General features: G+C 37.2%; 1 protein-coding gene and 1 non-coding gene across 14 annotated transcripts in view; both read left to right on the top strand.

Annotated features, from left to right (window-relative positions):
- Positions 1-25207, top strand: part of MSR1 (macrophage scavenger receptor 1) — a 681840-nt gene that overhangs the window by 321485 nt on the left and 335148 nt on the right. For 6 of the 13 annotated variants that reach the window (XM_081521514.1, XM_081521505.1, XM_081521507.1 and 3 more), the window contains one exon: positions 22761-22907. The gene's annotated coding sequence lies outside the window, so the exon portion shown is untranslated. Of the gene's footprint in view, positions 1-17746; positions 18630-22760; positions 22908-25207 lie in introns of those variants that run through there. The other 7 variants (XM_081521518.1, XM_081521512.1, XM_081521503.1 and 4 more) reach the window with 3 other exon arrangements.
- Positions 4829-4900, top strand: TRNAC-ACA (transfer RNA cysteine (anticodon ACA)). The gene has a single exon. It is a non-coding gene; the product is annotated as a tRNA-Cys (tRNA).

The following is a 25207-nucleotide window of genomic DNA, read 5'->3' as shown; positions in this document are numbered from 1 at the left end:
GCCAAAGAATTGATGCTTTTAAACTGTGCCATTGGAGAAGACTCTTGAGAGTCCCTTGGACTGCAAGGAGATCCAACCAGTCCATTCTAAAGGAAATCAGTCCTGACTATTCATTGGAAGGACTGATGCTGAAGCTGAAACTCCGATGCAAACTGAAACACCTGATGCAAAGAATTGACTCATTGGAAAAGACCCTGATGTTGGGAATGATTGAAAGCAAGAGAAGAAGGGGACAACAGAGGATGAGATGGTTGGATGGCATGACCTACTTGATGGACCTGAGTTTGAGCAAGGTCTGAGAGTTCGTGATGGACCGGGAGGCTTGGCATGCTGCAGTCCATGGGGTTGCAAAGAATCAGACAGGACTGAGTGACTGAACTGAACTGAGAACATACCACCCTGTTTTGATGGTTATAAAATGTCAATAAAATTAGGATATGGAGAAATATTTTGAGCCCTGGTAGATTGGTGCAATTAGAAATACTTGACTTTACAGAAATAGACTGTAGAACCTGTACTCTATTTTCTTTTCTCTAAGACCATTCTTTGAAATGGAAAACCTGAAAGCCTACATATCAAAGAGCTATGGAAGATGAAGGAAGAATATTTGAAACCCACCATTATATATCGGAGAAGGAAATGGAAACCCACTCCAGTATTCTTGCCTGGAGAATCCCAGGGACGGTGGAGCCTGGTGGGCTGCCGTCTATGGGGTCGCACAGAGTCGGACACGACTGAAGCGACTTAGCAGCATTATACATAGAGCTTCCCAGGTGGCACTAGCTGTAAAGAACCTGCCTGCCAATGCAGGAGACTTTATGGACTCAGGTTTGATCCCCAGGTCGGGAAGACCCCCTGGAGCAGGACATGGCAACCCACTCCAGTATTCTTGCCTGGAAAGTCCATGGGGTAGCAAAAAGCTGTACTCAACTGAAGTGATTTAGCACACACGCATCTATATATAGTGCCCCAGTACTTCAGAGCCAAATATCTATGAAAATGAAAGACAGGACTGCATTTTCTAATGCATGACTTTGGCCTGCACAGTTAAGCAGTGTGTTTTCCTGAGGAAGTATTCACTTGGGGAGGAGGGTGTTCTTTCAGCCTAGTTTATCTCAATATAAGACTTGAATAGGAAATCAATAAGAATACAACTTTTGGAAACTATTTTGAATCATGCCTTTCTTTCTTAAAGTATTAATTCACTAACCGATGTTTTACAATGCAAGAATTTAGTAAAACGTGGCTAAACTGTTTTTTCTGAATTATCTGATAAATATGGGTCTATGCAGTTTTTCCTGAAAGTTGTTTCTTTCAGTTTTTTTCCCCCACTGTAAAGAGGTTGTGCCTTACCCAGTATATTCAGATACTGGATACCTTAGCTCATTATCTGGGAGTTCAGTTGTAGCTAGGAATGATTTCAAATGATTTACAAGCTAAGCAGTATTCTCTTGAAAACAAATAAAAAGTAGAAAGATTGTATTAGGATTGTGTAATGAAAACTTCAATATAAAGATCCTGAGCCTTCTTTGGATGTGCACTAAATAAGATAGCTAGTAAACTAGTGGTTGGAATGTTTCTGTCAATAAAATTGATGTCATTTCATACTACTTGTATAAGACTCACCTCTTTTTGCAAATCGGAATAAGCAGTTAATTTGAACTTGTCAATGCAACAGTATCTGTTGTAGTTTATTGATTCCTCTGATGATAGTAAAAGATGCTTCTGTTTTTTCAAGGGCAGACGTTTTGTATTCTGAGGTTATAGAAACACTCTCACATAAACCGCATTTATTTAGTTTTGTAGAAAGAAAATTTGTATTTTTTTATAGTCTGGTTTTATAATAACAATTACTTTAAAACTTCAAAATGTAAATGTGAAACCATTATTTAAAAGTTGTTTGCAAGGGTATGATTGGTTGAAGATGTTTACAGTTCTTACAAACTTTTTATAAGCTTGGAATCATCACCAAATATAATATGACTTTAGAATCTAATGACTTTCTACTGAACGTATTGCTGTGAGGGTTAGAAAATGCATTTGTTCTGAATATTATCTTGGCTGCCTCACTGAGAAGTTGCAATATTGTTTGTTTGTCAAACAGCTTGAAAAGCTAGACAATGCTATTAGGAGTGATGTGGAAATGATAGGTGGGGAGATTCTTCTTACCCGCTGCTTTGTTGTTTGGTAAAGGCAAGATGGTAATGGTTTTCTTATCCTTTCATTCCTAATGAATTGTCATAATAAGATCTGCAGATTACTTTTTAAAAAATCACTGTATAATCACAGCAGTGGTATAAAATTCACTTCAGAAACACAACATCCAGTCATCTCTGCAGAAGACATTTGTAAAAATGATTTGAGAAACGATGAACTCTTTCTGTATTAGACAAATGCATTTTGTATATTGGTCACAGAACAATTCTTTCAGTGCTTCCTGCTTTCCTGTAAAAACGCAGTTTTCCTGTAAGTAATTTTGTCTATTGACTCCTTTATTTCTGACTGTTTCCACTCCTTTGTACTTTTTTGGTATTTTTCTCACATAAAATAAAAATGTTATGATTGGAATTTTGGTGGTTTCATAGAACAATTAAACTGGTAACCTCTCAGTTCTTTGGTTTGTTGCTTAATAGGGCAAATGTGTAAAATCTCATGAGTGTGATTAGAATGGGAGGCAATTCTGCTTTACTTTCCAATTATTCATCACACTGTCTAGTAACTGTACTTTTTATCCAATTAAAAAGTGACAAATTTGGACCTGGCATTCAGAACAGAAAAATGTAAGACTTTTTATGGTTGAGTTCAAGGAGAGGGGACTAGAAAGTAAATGTAACATTTTTTGTCCATATTACCAGTTCTGTTTTATCAGATGAATTCTACTGTATCACAAGTGAGAGGTTTTGGGGTGCAGGATGTAAAAATAAAACTGGTTGAAGTGTCACCCAGAGCAATGACAGTTGATAAGAGGCTCAGTAATGCAAGACTCAGAGAATCTGGAGACATTAGTTTGTTATATTCATTTAAAATTTGCTATGTTATATTAATATTTCTCTAGGCCTGAGGTATACCCCTTTCCTCAATGAAACCATCCCCAAATAATGCCAACGTAATTAATAGCTTCTGCAGGCCTAGTTGACAGTCCCAGTCTTACAGGCAGAAGTAGAGAAAGGACTAGAATATGAAAATACCTTCTCTAAGTCTGCACATCACTGCATGACACCTTTATATTCCAAGGAGAAAAATGGTAGTAAGTCTTAGCAATAGCAGAGAACATGAGACATGAGAGTATATAAAAACACATTAATATACAAGTGAAATTCAAGCGACATTTCATTTTGTTTGATGACAGTGTGAATAATAGCTTTCCTATCCTTAATGACAAAATTTGTTTTCTAAAACTATAGAGGATAGTATAATATTTTCTTATTCATCTCTTGGCAGAGCTACCTGTATTACCTCAGAATCTTGCTCTCCAAGAGTAGCACTTCTTTTAGTGATTCTGGGTGTGTTTGCAAGGAGAAGAGACCTTTGAAACTGATAGTTGAAGTCCAGGTTACTCTGAGAGTGATATTCTGAGTAACACCTTCTCAAGTCACCCCCAAAGGCCAAGCATATCCTCCTCTCAGTTTTCAAACAGAAAGCCTGTTTCACTTTCAATTATCTCCTTCAGCTTCACCTGCTTAATGTATAGTAAGAATAGCAATACTGAATTGCATCCCAAGGCAGTGAGAACTATGTGACACATCCAGGGAATATTTCTGGACCAGGGTGAACTCTGAACCTGTGTGAAATCACCCACAGTGAAAGTCAGTATCAGTGAGCCTGCTCCATCTCTCCAACTTATTTTTTTCCCTGAAGGAGGGAGACTAGCTTTTTGACTTATGAAGTATGTTGCTCCTCCCTCGTACTCTTTTCCTCAATGACTGGCTATGCTCACTGAGGCTTCTATGCCCCTTACAGCACATGTTAGTTCAGAGTCCCTTGGTCTCCATAGCTCAGGTTTGGTGCAGGAAGCAATGGCGTCTTCCAGTTACTAGGCTGCACTTTGGGTTTTCTCTCTGCTTTACCATGGGCCTGATGATGGGACATGCTGATCTGCAGTTCTCTCTGTTCTTTGGCTTATTACTCCCTTGCACAGAGTCAGGGTGCATCCTGAAAATAACCCTAACTCCACAGACCAGCCTTCACTGAGGACTGTTCTTGGGTTGTTGTGTTTGGCATACTTGGTTAGCTATGGGTGACATTTTGCTGATATAAGTAAACTTAAGCTAAAAACAATGGGATACAAGTTTTTGAAAATCAGCCTTTGAATCACGTACAAATACCATATCAATCTTAGATCAGTTTATTTAGTGAATAATGAAATGAAGTAGGTAAAGTGAAAGTGAAAGTCGCTCAGTTGTGTCCGACTCTTTTTGACCCCATGGACTATACAGTCCGTGGAATTCTCCAGGCCAGAAGACTGGAGTGGGTAGCCGTTCCCTTCTCCAGGGGATCTTCTCAACCCAGGGATCGAACCCAGGTCTCCCGCATTGCAGGTGGATTCTTTACCAGCTGAGCCACAAGGGAAGCCCAAGTATGTAATAGTGTCATTAATAGCAAATGCCAGTATATAACTGACTATAATAAATGTGGTACTCTGTAAGCTCAATAAATGTTAACCTGGGACATTCCAAGTATGTAAGGTATATGTTTGCCTCTTCATATGTGCTTACAACTTATATTAAATTGGTATAAAAACAAGCATTATATAGTATACTAATATTGTTTTTGATTTTTAAATGGTCTTAATATTGTGTTAATAGATCCATACTCATAGAGGTTGACTTCTCTGGTGGCTTAGTCGGTAAAGCATCTGCCTACAATGCAGGAGACCCGGGTTCAATCCCTGGGTTGGGAAGATCTCCTGGAGAAGGAAATGGCAACCCACTCCAGTATTCTTGCCTGGAAAATCCCATGAACAGAGGAGCCTGGTAGACTACAGTCCATGGGGTTGCAAAGAGTCGGACACAACTGAGCGACTTCACTTTCACAGAGGTTAGGAATCCCAAGCTGTAAATATATCCAGCTTCATTCAATTTATGAAAGTATATAATGGTTTTAAGAAGAAATTTGACAAATGAATCATCACTCTTAATAGTTAAATGTTCACAATACTAAATTTGTGCTTAGTTGCTCAGTTCATGGAGAAGGCAATGGCACCCCAGTCCAGTGTTCTTGCCTGGAAAATCCCATGGACAGAGGAGCCTGGTAGGCTGCAGTCCATGGGGTCACTAAGAGTTGGACACAACTGAGCGACTTCACTTTCACTTTTCCCTTTCATGCACTGGAGAAGGAAATGGCAACCCACTCCAGTGTTCTTGCCTGGAGAATCCCAGGGAGGGCGGAGCCTGTGGGCTGCTGTCTATGGGGTCGCACAGAGTCGGACACGACTGAAGCGACTTAGCAGCAGCAGCTCAGTTCATATCCGACTCTTGGCAACCCCATGGACTGTAGCCCGCCAGGCTCTTCTGTCCATGGGATTCTCCAGGCAAGAATACTGGAGTGAATTACCATACCCTCCTCCAGGGGATCTTCCCAACCCAGGGATAGAACCCAGGTCTCCTGCATTGCAGGCGGATTCCTTACCATCTGAGCCGCCAGGGAAGCCCTTGACTAAATTTAGAACCAAAGATTCTCTCCAACATCTATTAGCATTTTAAAAAACTTTAGGTGTTTCATAATTATTTCTAGTGGTTTTTATTTTTTCCTTCCATAATTATCAAATGCCAGTTTTGTAATAAATTTATTTAGCTCAGACTAAATATTACAAATTAAGCAATAGTCTTGTATTATAAAATTTTCATATTTTTCTACATCGTTTGGTTCTTTTTAAAATTTTATGCACACTTTTGTTAATTTTATACTGATACTCTAAGTATACTGATATTGTTTTCTGTCCTAGATATAGATTGTCAATAAAGGGAATTACTACTCATAATATTATAGCATCAGTTTAGCATTTTACTATCTCAGAAATAAAACCAAGACATTATGGGTAAATGACAAGGATAAGGAATGAGAGTAGGTAGTTATTCAAGACAATTAAGCAGAAAGATATAAGTGGAATTGAGAACACAACTTACCTTGCAGCTTGCTGGCATCCAGTGCAAAAAGGGACACAGGGTGATTTGTTGTGCTCTTGCCAGGTAATCAAATAGAACATACCCATTGGTAGGTACTGGGAATAAAATAAAACATCTAGTAGTTATAAGCACTTGAACTTACAGCAATATGTAATAAATGATAGTGGAATAATGAACAATTATTCTCATTGTGAGGTATTTTGATTTGGTATATTTTTAATGTCCTGTTGAGGCTAAATAGATGAATGAATAGGCCCTTAGACCATCCATTTGAAATAATCACATTCCACTTTTTTAAAGGTGTGTAGAGCAGAAAATTAAAAATTTGTATACATGCTAAAAATTAGGTTATAGGAAGTCTATTTAGTATACACTGTTTGAAATAAAATAAAAACTATGTACATTAAAATATTTATGGTATATTTTTACTAATAAATTGATAATTATACATTAAGATACAGAAGGTTTGATTAGAACCGGGCATGAAACAACAGACTTGTTCCAAATTGGGAAAGGAGTACTTCAAGGCTGTATATTGTCACCCTGCATATTTAACTTTCATGCAGAGTACGTCATGAGAAATGCTGGGCTGTGTGAAGCACAAGCTGGAATCAAGATTGCTGGGAGACATATCAATAAACTCAGATATGCAGATGACATCATCCTTATGGCAGAAAGTGAAGAAGAACTAAAGAGCCTCTTGATGAAAGTGAAAGAGGAGAGTGAAAACGTTGATTAAAACTCAACATTCAAAAAACTTAGATCATGGCATCTGGTTCCATCACTTCATGGCAAATAGATGGGGAAACAGTGAGAGATTTTATTTTTCTAGGCTCCAAAATCACCACAGATGGTGACTGCAGCCCTATAAAAGATGCTTGCTCCTTGGAAGAAATGCTATGACCAACCTAGACAGCATATTAAAAAGCAGAGACATTACTTTGCCGACAAAGGTCCATCTAACCAAAGCTATGGTTTTTCTAATAGTCATGTATGGATGTGAGAGTTGGACTATAAAGAAAGCTGAGTACCAAAGAATTGATGCTTTTGAACTGTGGTGTTGGAGAAGACTCTTGAGAGTCCCTTGGACTGCAAGATCAAACCAGTCCATTCTAAAGGAGATCAGTCCTGAATATTCACTGGAAGGACTGGTGCTGAAGCTGAAACTCCAATACTTTGGCCACCTGAGGTGAAGAACTGACTCACTGGAAAAGACCCTGATGTTGGGAAAGCTTGAAGGCAGGAGGAGAAGGGGACAACAGAGGATGAGATGGTTGGATGGCATTACTGACTCGATGGACATGAGTTTGAGCAAGCTCTGAGAGTTGGTGATGGACATGGAGTCCTGGTGTGCTGCAGTCCATGGGGTCACAAAGAATTGGACAGGACTAAGTGACTGAACTGAACTGAATACAGCATGTAACCTTTTTTCCCATTGTACTAAGAAGGGTGAAGAGACATACTAAACTTTTTGTTCTGGAAGATTTTAGAAATTCGGTTGGTCAAATATTTGTGCAGTTAATACTAAAAATTACCATTCTAGATTCCCAATAATATGTTGGAGCTTTTCAAAACCAACTATGAAATCTTATTCTCCAGATCTTGCCTTTATATTTTAGGCCAGCCTCTTGTTTGTCCCAATTGTTATCACTGCCTCAGGCAGTCGTGATTTTAAGCAATTGTTTTCAACAAATGTGCTAGGATTAAGGTTTATCCCACTGAATACACTCTGAATCAGGTCAAGTAGTGAGAAGCCCTGCTAATGGAGCTTTTGTAGGGATCTACCAAATAGATCAAATATGTGAGAATGGGCTTTCTAAAGAGTTCCAAACAGTTTATCACCTCTAGAGCCTGCTGAGCAGCTAGCTGTTTTTCATTGCAATACTGCTGATTTTCAAGGTTATTGTGGAGCTGGAGAGAAAGAGAGAGAGAGATGGGAATAATGCAAGTCAAATGACACGGGGATTTTGCTGTTTACTGAGATGTAGCTAGTTTTCTTGAATACCCCTTGTTGCAAACTTCTATATAAACTGACTCCTCCCCCTACCTCCTCAGAACAGTTCTCTCAGAGTCACTTGAGATGCTTTCTCCCAGGCTTGAAGTCCTAAAAAATACCCCTTGGATTGTTGGAAGCCTTAGGTTAAGTTTTGGAGTTTTGAAAAAGTTAACATAATTTTGGCTACTTTTATCAATGTTCCTATGGCTTCTATGCAAGAACAGATTTTGGAGATTCTTACTCTGCCATTCTGAAAATTGTCTTCCTCCAATAATGTTTCGTAACTTTTTAAAACTTCTTGCACTGGGACGTGGCACAGGTGTTAAAACCTGTGAACTCTTGGAAGCAGGTATTTGCACACATACTGAATGCTCACATACTTTCTTCTCTACTTTTTGATGATCTTTCTTTTGAAATCTGTCCCCAAATAGCTCAGCTACTATCTGAAGTGCTTAGGGCCCATGTAGATTTTTTTAACTTTTGAGGGTTTTTTGCTTAGTTTTTTCTTTTTTACACCCAAGATGCCAGAAGAATCTCTGGAATCATATTTGCTTTTGAGTAGCCTTGTTTACTTTCATCCTGAGTCATTTGGTGCTGGTATAGTAGAGCTTTTGAAAATCTGGGTCAATCTCGTTTTGCTCTTCTAACTAAATCATTTTCCCCCTAAATTCTTGTATAATTACAAGGATTTAAAAGATATTATATATTGCATAGCAATGAACACTTTCTTGTTGTAAATCTGTTAAGCACATTGAGGAAGGTTGAAGGGTTCCCCAGGACTTCCTTTCCAGGGTTTTCTATTGGAACATCACAATTGTGAGCTCTGGTAGCTACAGTGGTATCACCATAGCTATATGATGAATGTGCAGCAGATCTTTGCAGCAGATTGCACTAACTCCTTCAGAGCAATAATTATTACTGGAATGCATCTGTATATCAACTTGAAAAATAATCACAGCTGAGAAGTTGAGAGTTATGCTTTATTTGGAGGGAATTTTTAGGACTTCAAGCCTGGGAGAAAGCATCTCAAGTGACTCTGAGAGAACTGTTCTGAGGAGGTAGGGGGAGGAGTCAGTTTATATAGAAGTTTGCAACAAGGGGCAGGTAGTCTGAACATCAAAAGATTATTGTTCTTAATAATCAAGGAAAACCAAATCTCTCAAGTTAAGAAATTTAGTAGTTTTCTAATGTATGGGAAGATGCAAGAGTCTGGGCTTACTGAAATCATTCCTTTCATATGTATCTCAGCTATCTGTGGCCAGTGCTTACCATGGGGAGTTGCTGATGGCTGTTGCTTGTGCTTTTCACATCCCACCCCCACCCCAGGCTCCTCAGTGTTCACCATGGGGAGTGGTGGCAGCTTGTGGCAGCAGCTTGAACAATGCCAGAGAGCAGGCATTGTTCTTCCTAGGTGCCCATTGGAGGGCCAGAATCATGGATGGCTGTGACATCCTTGTTTATTGATATGGCCGGAAATACTCCATTTCATACATATGATAGTAATTTGTATTTAAAAATGGAAATGTGGAATTGAGTAGTGCAGTGATTGTTTAAAGCAGAGTATGTATCACCATAAACAGACGAATAATACCAAATGGATAAAACATCAACTCTTAGTTGATGTCATAATCCAGTTTAGCATATCTTTTCTTCTAGAGTGAACATATGGGAGAAATACACATTTGTTTTACTATGCCATCTAAAAAGGTGTTCATTTGCATGTTCAATTAAAAACCAGAAAGAAGTTGTACCAACTCCCATGTCTGTGGTCAGTCCTCAGAGTTTCCTTAACTGATTGAAACTCTTCTGATTAAAAAAGTGTCAGTGCTGAGTCACTCACTCGACTCTATTTCTCAGTTACTTTTTTGGCAAGACAAATACATTTTTGCATGCAAAAATCTACTGTTGTATTTAATTATCTCTACAGATATAAAATAAATATAATTTTAATTAAAAAGTTCTTCATGTATCTGGGAAGTAATCTGTTTATGTGACTTTGGAACTTTTAGGTTATGAAGTCACCTGCAGGAAATGTTGGAATGTTTTATTCCTCCTTCTTTCTTTTTCTATTTAGTGAAGCAGGACACAATATTCTTTTGATGATATACATTGATTGTGCTTAGCTATGAAAATATATATATGTATATAAAATATTCATATTAATCATATAATGCTGCATGTCCATAACAGCGCTATCTGTAAGAGCATTTTTGTTTTTAAAATAAAATAATAAATTCCAATTAAAAATTCAGTATAAGATTTATTATAATTTACCTAAACTCGATATGGCTCTTTCTCTCTAATATGTATGCACATCTCTGAGTGTTTTAGGCATTATTTGGAATTATGGAACATAGTAATATTAATTGGAAAATAACTCACAATCATGATTTTGTCATTTTAAGTATTATAAAAAACTCTGCTTTTTCTTGCTTTTTCGATGATCTAACAGATGTTGGTAATTTGATCTCTGGTTTCTCTGCCTTTTATAAATCAAGCTTGAACATCTGGAATTTCATGGTTCATGTACTGTTGAAGCCTGGCTTGGAGAATTTGAGCGTCATTTTGCTAGTGTGATGTGAATGCAATTGTGTGGTAGTTTGAACATTCTTTGGCATTGCCTTTCATTGGGATTGGAATGAAAACTGACCTTTTCCAGTCCTGTGGCCACTGCTGAGTTTTCCAAATTTGCTGGCATATTGAGTGCAGCACTTTCACAGCATCACCTTTTAGGATTTGAAATAGCTCAGCTGGAATTCCATCACCTCCACTAGCTTTGTTCACAGTGATGCTTCTAAGGCTCAATTCATCATCCAAAAAGCAAGAGAGTTCCAGAAAAAAAAAAAAAATCTACTTCTGCTTTATTGAGTATGCCCAAGCCTTTGACCGTGTGGATCACAACAAACTGTGGAAAATTCTTAAAAATATGGGAATACTAGACCACCTTACCTGCCTCCTGAGAAATCTGTATGTAGGCCAAAAAGCACCAGTTAGAACTGGACATGGAACAACAGACTGGTTCCAATTGGAAAAGGAGTATATCAAGGCTGTATATTGTCACCTTGCTTATTTAATTTATATGCAGAGTACATCATGTGAAATGCTGGGCTGAATGAAGCACAAGCTGGAATCAAGATTGCTGGGAGAAATATCAATAACATCAGATATGCAGAAGACACCACCCTTATGGCAGAAAGTGAAGAAGAACTAAAGAGTCTCTTGATGAAAGCGAAAGAGGAGAGGGAAAATGTTGGCTTAAAGCTCAACATTCAGAAAACAAAGATCATGGCATCTACTCCCATCACTTCATGGCAAATAGATGGAGAAACAGTGGAAACAGTGGCAGACTTTATTTTCTTGGGCTCCAAAATCACTGCAGATGGTGACTGCAGCCCTATAATTAAAAGATGCTTGCTCCTTGGAAGAAAAGCTATGACCAACGTAGACAGATATTGAAAAGCAGAGACATTACTTTGCCAACAAAGGTCCGTCTAGTCAAAGCTGTTGTTTTTCCAGTAGTCATGTATGGATGTGAGAGTTGGACCATAAAGAAAGTTGAGCACCAAAGAATTGATGCTTTTGAACTGTGGTGTTGGAGAAGATTGTTGAGAGTCCCTTGGACTGCAAGGAGACCAAACCAGTCAATCCTAAAGGAAATGAGTCCTGAATATTCATTGGAAGGACTGATGCTGAAGCTGAAACTCCAATACTTTGGTCACCTGTTGTGAAGAACTGACTCACTGGAAAAAATCCTAACGTTGAGAAAGATTGAAGGCAGGAGGAGTAGGGGATGACAGAGGATGAGATGGTTGGATGGCATTACTTACTCGATGGGCATGAGTTTGAGCAAGCTCTGGGAGTTGGTGATGGACAGGGAAGCCTGGCATGCTGCAGTTCATGGGATCACAAAGAATCAGACATGACTGCGTGACTGAACTGATAAAATGACCAATACAAAAACTGAGGTAGCTCCTAACATATTCATAACACCAAGAGAAATAATGTATTAAAATGCTTCAGTTAACTATTAAACACAATTCAACTATAAAGTAAAATGAGTAGCTTCAATACTAAACTCAGTATGCTTACTGGAATCTGTAGGTTTAGTGCAGAAAACTGGTAGAATCTTGAGTAAGTAGTTGTAATAGAGTTAGAGGTTTTGGAAAATAAAACAAGATCTATCTTTTGATTTCATTTCTAATATAAACTGATAGAGGGTAAGTTACTGCATTGCGCTAAATATAAATAATGTTCTCAATTTATCACTGCTTAACAAATGAATTGCTCAGTACTATCACTAAAGATTTTCATTAGAAAGTACATTTGTCAATATTTTTGTTAAAATACATATAATTGCATTTTCAAAGAGAATTGTTTTTAATTTTACTGCTTTTGAGGAGAAAATAATCTGTTTTGGTCCTTTAAATTCCCTAGAAAAAATAAAAGTTTCTAAAATATCAGAGTATGCAAGTTAAACCAATGTCAAGGAAATGATCACTCCAGTAATAAACTAAGTGACAATTTAAGCTCATTTATTTCACAAGACGATCAATATCTTTCTTATAAGCTATCACATCTTTACTACTAATGATATATCACTTTTAGGAGGTCTCAGCTAAATACATATTTCTATTTTTTTTAATTTTGTTTGGTTTCCAAAAAGCTACAAATGACCTACTCTTTTTGCCCATTCTGATCTCATCCTTCAAAGGTCAAATTAAAACTACTAATTATCATTCCCCATCAAAAAGAAAAGCTCCTGCTTTTACTTCCCATAAAATATAGAGAATGGAAAACTTACTTGGAAGAATGAATTAGAAAACTTAATTGCCATTTCCTCCTTGATCTTCCAGTGTGTTCTTGATTAAATGTACCAAACATGCTTAAAAAGTCGATAAGTATAGAAAATAAGTGATTGTCCTACATGCCAGCATTCTTTATTCTGGTCCTAGTCTGGTGCACTAAACCCAAACCAACTGTATCACCAACACAACCTTGCCCTGGATAGGTACCAAGCATTCCTGCAACCTCTGTTATGGTGGGAATACAGGTATTTGTGTGGGGGTTGGGGTGGGGATGGGATTGGAATAGGAAGCAACATTTGTCTCTTTTTTTTTTTTTTGCCATACATTAAAATTTATTCCAATTTGGAATGGAAAACTGAAATATTTGTCTTAATTGCTTTTATTATCTGAGTTTTGGAGAGTGTACTTACACATTTTACCATGTGAAAACATTGGTAGGACCACCCCAGGGACTTAAAAAGGCCTGTCCAGGTGAAACCAAAGATGCGTGAGTGCATGCAGAGCTGCTTTAGTCGTGTCTTGACTCTGTGTCCCTGGGAACAGTAGCCCACCAGGCTCCTCTGTATACGGGGTTCTCCAGGCATGAATACTGGAGTGGATTGCCACGCCCTGCTCCTCTTCCCAACTTAGGGATTGAATATGTGTCTCTTACATCTCATGTATTGGCAGGCAGGTTATTTACTTCTAGTGCCACCTGGGAAGCCCGAAACCGAAGGTAATTTCATGGTAAATCTTCCTTTGTAAACTATGTAAACTACAGAATTAAAGCTATGAGTCAGTTCATATTGAAGTCCCCAGTGCCAGCTTGGTAACGGTGAGAATTTCCTTACTACCTCTAGCTGGAGTTCAAGACCATTTAAGAATCTGTAATTATTTCAGTCTTCTTGTTATTAATATTAGTGTACTAATAACATCAGTGCTGTTAATATTATCAGTATAATAATTATACCAAAATAATATAATACGAGCAGTAATAATATTAGTATTGTTAGTGTTATTCTCCCTTACAAGCATTCCTTGTAAAGGAATAGTTCTGGAGTAAACTGTGTTTAGTTTATGCAAGTGTTTTCACCTAGAACAGCTGTGAATCAGGCTATTCTAGGCATTTTCTTTCACAAGTCTTAAATATCTTGAGTGTAGGAATTCAAAGAGGTGTTTGTAAAATCTTCATTCTTAGTACCACATAAGCCACAATTTCAGATCTAAAAAGTCATGTGACAATATGTTTGGATTGGTAAGTTCATACATACTGCAGGCTAAATTTCCTTACAATAAGTAAAAGTTAAATGGTTATATGGAAACCATTATAGCATACAAGAAAAATCGCAGGCTTTGGGAAAGCCTTTGGGAAATGTTAATTCAAATTCTGTTTTGAATTTAAAACTTTCTGGATTCTAGCTACTTGGCCTTATCACCTTTGGCAAAATGAAGAAAATAATGCCAACTTACAGCTTTATTAGGAGGGTGAAAAAGGTAATGCATGTAAAGCACCTATATTACTGCCACAGAATAGATGGAAAATAAATATAACTTCTCTTTTCTTTTTCACACTAGCAGATAAAACCATTAAGCATTATTTTTCTTAATTAAAAATAATGTAAGTGTATGGTGCATGAAGATTTTAATTCATTGAGCATTTAATGATTTATTATTCTTTAAGTTGAAAATAGCAATCATACAAAACACTATGCTATTTTAAAGTAAAGCAAGCAAAATTGCAGATATAAAAAGAGAAACATTCTTCTGATGTAGTGTGAATTAAGTTGTTATCCAGGCAGTCTTGAGTTTGGATTCTGAAAACAACATTTTTGAAAAATTCAAAGTTCATCCTTTGAGGAAAAAATCAATGATATATTGTTGACATAGCTACGTCAGTTATCATTCCTATTAGATAGGAAACCATATGTAAGAAGTGGGGTAAACACTACTTCAATAACTCAGATCTTAGAATCAATATGGTGATGGAAATGACACCTATGAGAGTTAATGAAACACTAGGACACCTTTGTTGTGGAAACGCTCTAAAAAAGAAATGGAATTGAATATCACACTTGTGCCATCAAAATGTAATTTTCAAACTAGTCAGCAAATCATATAACTAAATTTTGTTCTTATATTTGGGGCAGGAGAGCACTACTCAGAACACAAAATTCTTGGAAACAGGTTCACACTGTTCGAATCAGCATATAGATCATTGTCCTGAAAATAGGAGGTCCTACCCAAATAATCTCAGTTGAATATATAGGCACATTCTTTAATCTCAATAATTAATACTGATGTAATAGGGTTGATACAATGGTAAGTTTCCTAAGACATATCCTCAAGATTAGCATCTAGCATACAGTATTCCCCCAAAAGTATCAACAGAAGCATTTATTGATATTTTGCAAACTTTCTTATTTGTCTTTGTATAGATCAGAAAGAATGACAAGTCCACTTAGGGTATTAATTGGAGCCACTGCAGAATTTAAAAATTCATTGTTTTATTTTAACCAAAAAAAAAATGTTTTCTGCCTAAAGATTATCCGTTTCTTAGATGCCTTTTCCTTTATTTCAGTCATCAACACTTGGAATTGACTTTTTTTAATTTACATTTTTTCACAAATGTTAAAGCATATGGAACAAAGAGTAAATACATAGCCAAACTGTGATACAAATAGTTGGTGATTTGGGGGTTAACTTTGTAGCCAGCGGCCGACGTAGTACATGAGATTTAAACATGAACTTTATCCCAGTCCTCAAGGAGACAGAATAATAAACAACATATGTAGACTTGCTTTTGGTTTAATGACAATGCGTTAATTAAATTCAGTAAACTAATGATCAGCACATTTGCAAATTTAGAATCAAAGCATTTATCAGTACTTGTCTAAATTCCCCAAGAAACCAGTAAACTACAAGCAGCTATTACATTTTGTTTCACATGTACAGTTTACTATTCTGTAATTATTTTTTCTCAAATTGTTGAAGGGAAATATGCTATGCCCAGTTTGAAATAGATGTCTTTACAGAAAACATAGAGATATGATTTAACTCACAATACCCCACCAGTGTGTTTAGTTCCTTCACATCAAACATGATTCTGAGATGGTTATGACCTTTAAAGGTAAGTCTTTCTGCCAAGTCACTGTTGTCTCACTTCATTGTCTTTTTGATTACTGGGCATATTGGAAATATTCCTACTGTCACACTACTTGCCTCAGTTTTATCCATTGCTTTCTTCTGATTTCACCATACTCTGCTCTTAATAACTGCTTTATTTTCATCTCAGCGTTGATTTGTTTTCTTTAACACTTGTATGTTTATTCCTCTTCCATAGCCTCTATCCATCCACACTAGTAAATCCTGGGGTTTCCTGGGTCTTCTTCCCATTGTTTTGAATAATACTTATTACAAAATAGCCTACAATTGACTAGAAAGTAATTTTTCCACTCCTTTTATATTCTTAATGACATCATGATACCAATTGGAAGTAATCTTGATATGATTTGCAGTTGGCCTTGCTGCTGGAAAATTAAAATTATAAAATACTGATAATTCAATATATAGCTGTGAAGATTTCTATAGCTGTCTCTATGGCATAGTTTTTTTTATAGATTATAAAAATTATAGGGTATCTCTACGGGTTACAATTAACTGCTTTCCATCTCTTCTTTACCATGGCAACATATTCTCTTTTCCAACTTGAAATGTATCAAAGGCCACCTGGGTTATTTTCATATTCTCTGCCAGCTGGCACAACAGGAACATAGATTCATATTTACACAGGGGAATTGGGGGCAAGGGGTGACAGGCATTGCTTTTCCCCAGAGATGAGTTGTTGCTGCAGCTCCTCATGATTGTTAAAATTACTTCAGCTGGGTGAAGTTTGACAGTCTTCTGATACATGCATAATTTGAATTTCATCAGTATTTACCAGCCAGTGAGTATAAATGATATAATATTAACAATAACATTCTCTTTTTACTGACTTAACACCTTTACGAAGTGAAAACTTGAGTATTCAACCCATAGTCTTCAAATGATTCTGAGCATCTCCAAGGTGTACCCTAGGGCCATGCATGTGACCCAACTGAAGTATTCTTGGAAAATATCTGAGAATGCAGTATTAATGTATAGATTAATACAAAGTATTTCTGAAAAGACCTATATTAATTTTAATAAGAAGATATAATGTTTTAGATTAAAATAATTTGTAGATTTAAATTTTAAAAAGTGCCTAGAAATTTGGAAAAATAAAAATGGTGCTATATACCTAATATCTTGGAGGAATAATACTAAAATACTTAAAAGTATTTTCTTTGAAATTAGATAGTCTCATTAGTCACTGATTCAACAAACTCAAGATTTCTTATAGCATTTCTTGGAGGATGAAATTCTTATAATTGCTTTTGGGCTTCCCTGGTGGCTCAGCGGTAAAGAATCCACCTTCCAATGCCGGAGATGCGGGTTTGATTCCTGGGTGGAGAAAATCCGCTGGAGAAGGAAATAGCAATCCACTGCGGTATTCTTGCCTGGAGAATTCCCATGGACAGAGGAGCCTGGCAGGGCTGCAGTCCATGCAGTCACAAAACTGTTGGACATGACTTAGCTACTTAACAACCAGCATCATCATATTTGCTTTTGTTTTCTTATTTGCTAACTGATGTGTGTGTGTGTGTGTGTGTGTGTGAGAGAGAGAGAGAGAGAGAGAGAATATTTTGTTTCAAAGTTTCAAATTCATGTGTCTTTTTTTTGTTTGTTTTCATTTAACTGGCTCTCATGCTGCTGGTAAATCTTTGGCGCCTAAAAAAATGAACTCACCTTTCTGCACTATGCAGAGACGGGTCTAAACAGGCATTGCCTTGGTTTCCTGTGATAACTTAAAGAGAAACTTTCATCATATCTCGAGCCCTTGGGTCCTGCAAATAGAGGAGGAGTGTCCTTAGATTCCTTGCAGCAGCGATTTGCTTCGGCGGCAATTGCCTTGACTTCTGAATGGAACGGTGACGGCATTTGATCCTGACTGAGGAGAACCTGAAGAAATTCTTGTTGGTAGTTTGTGCCATGGTTGCCACTGAAGACCCGACGTCGAGGTCATACCTTTCAGAAATACTGGTCTGTGAGCTGCCCTGAAGTTTGCTGCTGCTGACGACGGCGCTGTTCCTGTTGCCAGCCACTTCACTTCCAGAACCTTCACCAGATCCAGGCAGCTTTCCGCGAGTGGAGACTTCCAGGAATTACTGATCCCAGCGCAGACCAGCGGCCTCACACAGAGGCATCTTATCACCACTCTGTGTAAGACAGACACTCTCTGTGCTCTGTGGTCACCGCCACCCCGTGCGGCGGAAAGGGGGCTCCCCCGGTGGGTCTGAGGCCGCGACGCTGGTCTGGGAGTTTCTGCGCAAGCGCCCTGGCACGGTCTCGTATGCCCACCTCTGAGAGGTCAGCCTGAGCCCTGCTTCCAGAAAGATCCTGAAGACGCCGGAAAGGAAGAGCAGACCGCTGCTGAAAGGTCGCGCCCAAGGCGGGATTTCAGGGTGGAGGGAGTGCTCCAGCTTTCAAGTTGACTGTTCCCCAACCCGAGATTGCAGACAGGCCGGAAGGCACGCTGGTCCCGTCTGCGTCTGGTCTGCTGCTCCCACAGCTCCGCTGGGTAGGAACTTCCATGGAGTAGTCTGCAGCTGTTCTTCTGTAGACTCTTTAAAAGAAAATGGAAATAAGGTTGGTGGAAAATAAACAGTCTATTTATTTATTTTTGTAAAAAAAGCTCAAACCATATAGCCCCTCTAGCATTTATTGGTAGTCTAAATAATTTGCTACAGAAAGCTCTCTTTCCCAAACCGCCTCTTTATTAGGCCATTCACCAATGATTGCTTTTTGGTTGTTAAGTCATCCAGATCAGAAAGATGTCTGACTTATTTTGGGTTTAGAATTTTAGAGCATTTATAAATACTTAACATAGTTGTGTGTATTTCGCTTGCTTTGCCTGCAAGTAGGTTTTGGCTTATCTGTCTCTCCTTCCAGAACGAAAACTGCTCTCCGTCTTTGTCTCCTTCTTGAAACTAGGTGAACACCAAGCACGAAGTGCCTGGTTCATTATGTAAGTTCTGGTCGACTGAATTGCTATTTTGATATTAGAAAATTGCTTTTGATAATGCACTTTGTTTTGAAACAAAGCTACGAGTTTATTATTTGGGTTTCAGAGTATCAGAAAGTAATAACTGCCAGAAAAAAAGATTCCTTAAGGAATATAGATTAAGGCAGTGCTTTCTACTCACACGTGGAACCATAGGAAGCATTTTCAAGGTTTAAGACAGAGGTTGTTTGATGAACTCTGTGAATAATCTTACTCAGTTAACCAAACCTGGGAACCACTATAGTCTCCTTTGCTCATCTGTAAAATTAAAGGACCGAATTTAGGTGATTTTTCTGCTCTAAAATTCTGTGCTTATGGGACCAACCGCTCAATAATCTAAGACTGGAGTCACATATCTCTGCCACAGCTCAAGTTTTTAATTTAGATCTATGACTTTGGGCCCAGTGTTTACATTTTGGGTCATGTTAAATTCTCTCATGAAAAGGTCAGAGGGCTTAAATAGATTTATTTGTCTGTGAAATTCTATAACACTTATACTATCAGTACTTGAATCACAGTAATATTTGTGGTTATGAAAGTGAATTAGTTGCATTGTCTTATGGTGTTTCAGTTCTTGTGTGAAAAAGTTAGGGAGTTAAGGAAACATTTCTGCAATGTACAGGATTCTAACTCAGTAGATGTTACTATTTGTGAGAGAGTGATCTGACATCTGTTATAATTCACAAGCCCTATTGGAAACCAAAGATCAGTATCGGGTATTGAACTGGGATTCTTGTTTCTCCTGTTGCAGATATTCTGGTTTTCTCATTTTGAAACCATTAACAAGAGCATTTGTATTGATTTTTGTCATCTAAATTGCAGGAGTCAAGACTCAGGAAGTTTTGCTCTGAAAGCCAGGAATTTAATCCAGTGTAAAACCTAATTGATGGACTATTTAGAAAAAAAGGTGGTAGACACTGGGTATAATTTATTATAAGCCATATATCATTCATTTAGTATCGATTAACTTATAGTAGCACCCAAACACAAATTATTATTAGAGAACTTTTGGGATTATGAGAAGCTGAGTCACAAGTGCTTTGGAAATGCAAAGGTCTAGGTTATTTTTGTTTGAACACAAAAAAGAAGGTTAGGAGGTATTTACTTCCCAGTTACAGCAAACTCTTTCCCCTTCGTATTTTAAAAAAATTTATGTCTTTTACATCTTTTCTTTCTAAAGTTGAGTTTCTGGTTGAGTTTTTGTTCACCAAAATGGACAAGGGAGCTTTGTCTAATATTCAAGAGTTTGTTTAGTAATGACTGTGGAATTATAAACTAAAGGATGTAAAGTTTACCATTAAAAACAATATTTTGGAATTATTCTTATAGAAAATTGCTTACATACTTTTTAATATTATGCCCACCGTTATGATTGTTTAATCAATCACAGAAATTGAGATAAATAAGTAAATAAATATTTAAAGATATTTAAAGATAAATAATCAATAATTATCACTTTGCTATCCTAGCTCTAATAATCTAGTGTAGACCTGTGCAAAATCCTTAAAATTAGAAACATAAAGGCTCTCTGTTAAGAAGAAAAAAATCATAGAACAAAAGTAGCTCTAGATTAAATTTAAAGTACAATGCAGAATTTTGATTATCTGTAACAATTATAAGAACAGATTTTTGCATCAGAACAGAAAGTACAATGAATGTGGAAACTAAAATTTGAAAGAAAAAGTTGAAAATTTAAAAAGAAGAAAAATTTTTGTTCTAAATACAGAGTAAAGGCATTTTTGTATTGGTTACCTTCTTTAAAGGTCTTCTCTGGTGGTTCAGACAGTAAAGAATCTGCCTATAATGCAGGAGACCCAGGTTTGATCCTTGTGTGGGGAAGATTCCCTGGAGAAGAAAATGACAACCCACTCCGGTATTCTTGCCTAGAGAATTCCATGAACATAGGAGTCTGATGGGCTACAGTCCATGGGGGTCACAAAGAGTTGGATATGACTAACACTTCCACACTTTACATTCTTTATATCGTTTTTTTTTGTCAGGGTTGGATTCATAGTATTTACCTGTGTTTCTTTAAAATATTTCAAAATTTATTAAAGTATTATTATTTCTATTATTTCTTCTCATTTTACTGATGTGAAAACAGTATTTTCATACATTGCAGCATTGTAAGTAATTGTTTACTTATTAATGACTGTCTATAGCATAATGCCAGGACACTAGGATAATCAATACAGGGATCAAAATACTGAAATTCAGATACATGAAATTTATGTGTGTCATGACTGATTGATCAATCACCTAAGTTTACAAGTAGCATATTTGTAATGCTTTCCTTAGGTCAATATATTCTTGAAATCACATAAAATCTTCTGTGGTATCTGTAAAGAACAGAGGAGCTTTATGATTAAAAAAAAGAAAGTAAACATGGAAAATTGGAGCTGTGATTTGCTCTCATGGCCCTGCCTGGCTCCAGCCCTCTTTCCTCAGGGCCTCCTCCAGGCTGTCCCCCTCACCTTCAGATTTACACCCCCTTTTGGCCTTTTTGCTCCTCCTTTTAAACCCCTTTGTCTCACCTGTGTTCTTTTTGCCCTTTTCACGCCCTTAGATTGCCTTTGAGTATTGGATTCTCTGCCTGGCTTTGATTTCTTCCTAGGATGGTGCTCCCGAGATCAGTCCTTTGGTCTCTGCACAGATGCTCTGTGACTGTCAGGTGACCACTGAATGGGCCCCAGGTTCCCTAGTGGCATCTGCTTTTCTGGGAGGGAGCACCTAGCATTACTAAGAATTAGGCTTCCTGTCAATGATAAACTCGACCTGAGTAAAGTTCAGTGTGAAAGCACATAGAGATCAAGTGTGAATGATATATTAATGGTGAATTTTGTGCATTTTTTTATTCTTAAATAGATGTAATAGGAAAAAAGATGAAGTTAGTATTTTTCTGTGTTTAGTGATATATTAAACTGTTCTTGCTATATGTTGTTGTTATTGTTGTTCAGTTGCGCAGCCGTGTCCGACTCTTTGAGACCCCATGGACTGTAGCACACCAGGCTTCCCTGTTCTTCACCATCTTCCAGAGTTTGCTCAAACTCATGTCCGTTGACTCGGTGATGCCATCCAAGCATCTTGTCCTCTGTCATTCCCTTCTCCTCCTGCCTTCAATCTTGCCTAACATTAGGGTCTTTTTCAATGAGTCGACTCTTTGCATCAGGTGGCCAAAGGATTGAAGCTTCAGCTACAGCATCAGTCCTTCCAATGAATATGCAGGGTTGATTTCGTTTAGGTTTGACTGATTTATTTCCTTGCTGTCTAAGGGACTTTCAAGAGTGTTTTCCAGCACCACAGTTTGAAGGCATCAATTCTTTGGTGCTCAGCCTTTTTTATTGTCCAGCTCTCACATCCGTACATAAATACTGGAAAAACCACACCTTTGACTATATATGGACCTTTGTTCTTGCTATACCTTGTTTTATTATCTCCATTTCACAATCAGCTGAAACAATCAAAGTTAAATCAAAGAAACAGAACCTTACAAGTGACATAATTTAGATAATAGGAGATTTAAGAATTTGACCTTATGCATTTATGGGAACTGGTTAAAGCAGTCTTCATCAAGCTTTGTTTTGTGTCTGGGGTCAGAGTCTAAATCCAGCAAGGCTGGCAGTCAGGAAGGTAAGGTGATGTTAAGTTGGGCAGAGGATGAAATAGGTGGAGCCCATGAGGATGAATTGAAACTTCCTCTTTCTCTCTGTCTCCAGGACTCCAACTTTCCTGTCGAGATCTCTTCCAGAGCATGGTGTCCTTTAGCACAAGACTAACCAAGCGTTTGGCCGGACAAGGATCCTGCAGGAGCCGCAGAAGCTGCAGGCAGACTTGTGTCCTACACCACCCTGACAAGCCAGCAGGTAAGGGATGGCAACTGTGTGTGTAAACTGTATCCCTGCTGGGTATTCCAAACTGATCTTTCAAGCGTAAAATGCTTGCAGCTGCTGCTGCAAGCCTACCAGCTCTTGCACAAATGATCTTTGTGACTGCAATAAGTCACAACTGTACAAGGAGGTACTGGGAAACAGAACTTCAGGATAGCTAAGTTCCACCCAACTGCATGCACAGTTTGCTGTATACACTTACATGGCCACAAACTGGCTGTAAAAGTTTTCGTTGTGCTCCCTGATTTGATATTATACAACTTTGATTTTTACATTGTTGCTTTGCTCTTCAGTGTAAAATTATACCTCATTATCCCATTTTGGTTTTAACTTGCATCTCTATAATTAGTGATAGGTTGAACATATCTTTTTATGTGTACTGACCATTTGTGTTTCCTCTTCTGTGAAAATGCCTATGGATGTCTCTTGTCTCATCTTTCTCATCTTCTATTTATTGATTTCGTGGAGAGCTTCCTATTTTCTTACTGTTAACTGATTGTTGGTATTTAATTTGCTGTCATTGGCTAATTTGTGATTTTTGTTTTCACTTTTTAAAGGTATCCTTTAGTGAACATGTTTCTTTTAAAAATTTCACAGTGGTGAATTTTTAATATTCTTAATATAATTATATTTTGTATGTTTATGAAATTCTTCCCTATGCTAAGATCATGAAAGCACTCCAAAACTGTCAAGTGTCCGTGTCATACTTTCCCATTCTAAAGTGTGCCTTGAGATCAAGTTCCAGGTACCATCATCATCGTTTGTCCCATGTAGAAAACCAGTTGTCTCAGCATTCATTGCTGAAATATTCTTCCTTATCATCTATAATAGGATTTGCATCAAGTTTCTCGATTTACATCAAGGTTCTATTCAACTACCAAGTAAACTTTCATAACAGTTCTTAATGGAGTATGTTGGTAATTATTGACCATGTGTGCGTGCATACTAAATCACTTCAGTCATGTCCGACTCTTTGTGACTCTATGGACCATAGCCCAACAGGCTTCTCTGACCATGGAATTCTCCAGGCAAGAATACTGGAGTGGATTGCCGTGCCCTCCTCCAGGGGATCTTCCCAACCCAGGGATCAAACCTGTGTATCCTGTGTCTCTTGCATTGCAGGCAGATTCTTTATCACTGAGCCACTAGGGAAGCCCAATTATTGACCATAGGGTAGCTCAAATAAATGTTCAAATTATAATAACAAATAATTGTATTAGAATTTTTATTGAAATTGCATTAAATGTGTAAGTCAATTTGGATTGAACTAATATATTACAGTGTTTTATCTTCCCATGTAGAATATCTGTCCAGTTATTATAATGAGTTTAATATTATATAAAATTTTATTATTTGTAGGCAGGAAGCTCTTTACTAATTTTCTTAGGATTGTTTTCAGGTAGCAAATAGACTATTTTTTGTTAAAGAAGACTGCATCTAATAATGAAAAATCTTTAATCTCTAATAATGAAAAAATCTAATCTTTATTTTCAATTATTCTATTTTTAATTTCTTTTGCTGGCCTTATTATAGTGTCTGTGGTCTTTGGTAAAATCTTATTTTTTTATTGTGATAAAAACTCTTAACAAGATTTACCATTTTAGTTTTTTTAAGTATACAATATTATTAAGTATATGTACATTGTTGTGCAGCTGATTTCTATAAATTTTTATCTTAAAAAACTGAAACTCTGTATCTTTTGAAAAACAACTTTCATTTTCCCCTTTCTCCCACAGTTCCTGCAAATACCATTCTACTTTCTGTTTCTAAGACTTTGCCCATTTCAGATACCTCAATATAAGTGGACTCATGCAGCATTTGTTTTATTGTGGTTGGCTTATTTAACTTAGCATAAGGTCCTCAAGTTTCATATATATAGCATGTGACAAGATCTCCTTTTCCTAGAATGAATAATACTTTATTATTTGCATATTCTACATTTATTTATCCATTCATCTATCATTGGACCCTTGGGTTGCTTCCTCCTTTTGGCTATTGTGAATAAGGCTGTGGTGAATCTATATATGCAAATATCTCTTGAGATCCTATTTTCAATTATTGTAGATATATACCAAAAATGAAATTGCTGAATCATGTAGTAATTCTGTGTTTAATTTTTTGAGGATTCTCCATACTGCTTTCTGTAGCAGTTGCATCATTTTATATTTTCTCAGCAGTCATTCAGATTCTTTACTGCTTTACCAATGCTTGTTATTTTCTGTTTTTTTTTTTTTTTTTTGACAATAGGCATCCTAAAAGGTATGAGGTGATATCTT

The sequence above is a fragment of the Giraffa tippelskirchi genome, chromosome 8 (assembly GCF_054371585.1).
Source record: "Giraffa tippelskirchi isolate mGirTip1 chromosome 8, T2T-mGirTip1v1.2.pri, whole genome shotgun sequence".
Classification (NCBI taxonomy): domain Eukaryota; kingdom Metazoa; phylum Chordata; class Mammalia; order Artiodactyla; family Giraffidae; genus Giraffa; species Giraffa tippelskirchi.
Note: the sequence above shows the minus strand (reverse complement) of the source record. Positions and strands in the feature narration are given on the sequence as shown.